The following is a 2,463-nucleotide window of genomic DNA, read 5'->3' as shown; positions in this document are numbered from 1 at the left end:
TAAATTTTCATTGAAATTAATAATAAATTAAAAAACCAAAAAAACCCCACTATTGTTGTTGGTGGTCATTGAATTGGTCCCAACTTACACTGACCTTATGCACAATGAAATGAACTACTATCCAATCATATGCTGTTTCCATGGCCAACTTCAGATTAGACTTTGTGGGCGATAGGATTTTCATCAGCTGATTTTTTTAAATTGCCAGGTCTTTCTTCCTAGTCTTAGTCTAGGCACTTCATTGAGGACCATTCTGCTTCACACTAAAATTCATAATTCCATGATAGGTGAGTGATGGTAGTGCTAGTAACACGTCTGTTAGGAATCAAATCCTTATTTCCCACATTGAAAGACTTCTACCATTCAACTATCAATTACCTCCTCCAATGCCATATTGTTTCTAGTGTTCATAGATGGTTTTATTTCACGAGACCTCAAGGAAGTTGTCAAGGAACACACCAACTCACAGTTGCTTCCACTGTGACAACTAACCTCCCTAGACAAAAATAACCAGAGGAATTAACCTTTATAGAAAGGAGAGGGGAAACTTAAGGTTTCCAATCACCAACCCAGGAAATAGATTTGGTAGTCAAATTGAAAATTCTTAGCTACACAGCAAATAGACACGTCAAACCCAGAGTCTCTTATTACCCTCTTATAACCTAAGGAAAAGGGAACAGTTGTGCCATTTCTGCTCGGTGTTGAAAAGGAAGGGATAAGAATAACTGAAATGTTGCCACACTTCTTGGGGTGGTTCTGCCCTCATCTGATTCCGCTATGTGGCTTCTGGATGCTTCTCCTCCAAGGTTAATCGGGAACATCTTCCCCTATGCTTTAAAAGTGTGATTTTTGTTGTTGTTGTTGTTGTTGTTCAGCAGTTCCTTTATAAAAAAAAGGGGGGGTGGGAGAAAAAGAAACATGCATCAAAGTTCAGTTTCAATAAGCTTGCATTTTAATCTCATTTCTTATCTGAGGCTTTTTCTTCTCCCCCCCCCCCCCTTCTTCTTTTTTGGATCAGGAAGCATGCCTGGCTGCTATCAAGAGTAAGAAATACTGAAGAAACCAGTTAGAGACAGATGTCTGTTTCCTCTGCCAGGCTGGTGTGGAGCCCACAGAGCCTCCTCCCCGCCTGGAGTGGGAAGCAGCAGGGAGGTTTCAAGCCTTCTGCCCACAACATTTTTTCTCACCTCAGTGCTCTTGCCATATTCAATGTCTTTTAAAATAGCAGCAAAATAGCTCTGAGAGGAGATGACTTTAGCCTGAAGTGAGTGTCTAGGGGCTCTGAACTTGTGAATCTTGCCTCTCTTGAGACAAGCCTTAAGCTAAACTCAAACTGGCAGTGAATCTCACCCAATAGTTTATAAGCAGTTTGTCCTTGAGCAGCTGTTAGGAAGACGATAGAATAATACCTCCCCATGTTCTTGTATTTCTATGTCTTAAAAATATAGTAGGGGGCAGGTTTTTTTAAAATATTCAAACTCATTGCTGTGGAGTCAGTTCCAACTCATAGTTACCATCTATTGTGTTTCAGAAGCATAACTTGCTATAGATTACTCCACTAAAACTCTCTAAGGGTATTATTGTTGTTAGGTGACATTGACTTGACGATGACTCATAGCGACCCTATGAACAACAGATCTAAAGTTTGTCCTATCTTGTGTCATCTTCAGGGTCTGTAACATGTTCAATCCCATTGTTACCGTTATTCATGTCATTGAACTTCATCCTCTCTTTCTCTGATCCTCTACCTTTCCCATCATCCAAAGAAATGTATGGGATTAAAAAATGCTGAGATATTTCTTCCTGAAATACAATTCCTCAAAATTAATTTTGGAAACAGTGGACATCTGATGTCAGAGAGAATTGCTATCATAACCAGCTTGCTGTTTACTTGGTGACCTAGAACATGGATCAGCAAACTTTTTCTCTAAAGAGTCAAATAGTAAATATTCTAGTTCTTATTATCTTTGTAGCAATTATTTAAATCTTCCCTGTGGCGTGAAAGGAATCATAGAAAATTGATACATCTTCTTGGATCATAATGTTTTTAAATTAGAATAAACAACATAAAGATAAATGAAAAAAAAAAAAAAACCCAACCAACCCAAACCAAGTACATAGTAACAAAAATAATACCTGAATTCAACATTACTGGGTAATAGAAGGGGAAAAAAAGAAATAAATACATTTCTTGCAATAAATAAGGAAGAAAACACAACAAATCAAGATCCTTGGCATTAGGGAGAGGAGTGTCAGAAAAGGAAATGAGAAAGATACGGTGTGAAAACAATGTATACAAACTGTAAGTAAACCAACATAAAATAAAAATTTTAATTAAAAAGAAGAAAGAACGAAATTCAACACCTAAGTGAGAATCTCTGTTGATTAGGAAAAGGACAGCAAACAAATGCTATAGTCTCCAGAAGAAAGGTAATAATAAAAATAAGAGCATAAATAAATGGA

Source organism: Elephantulus edwardii, unplaced genomic scaffold (genome assembly GCF_000299155.1).
Source record: "Elephantulus edwardii isolate Elephantulus edwardi_28Jun2011 unplaced genomic scaffold, EleEdw1.0 scaffold00108, whole genome shotgun sequence".
Taxonomy (NCBI): Eukaryota; Metazoa; Chordata; class Mammalia; order Macroscelidea; family Macroscelididae; genus Elephantulus; species Elephantulus edwardii.
Note: the sequence above shows the minus strand (reverse complement) of the source record.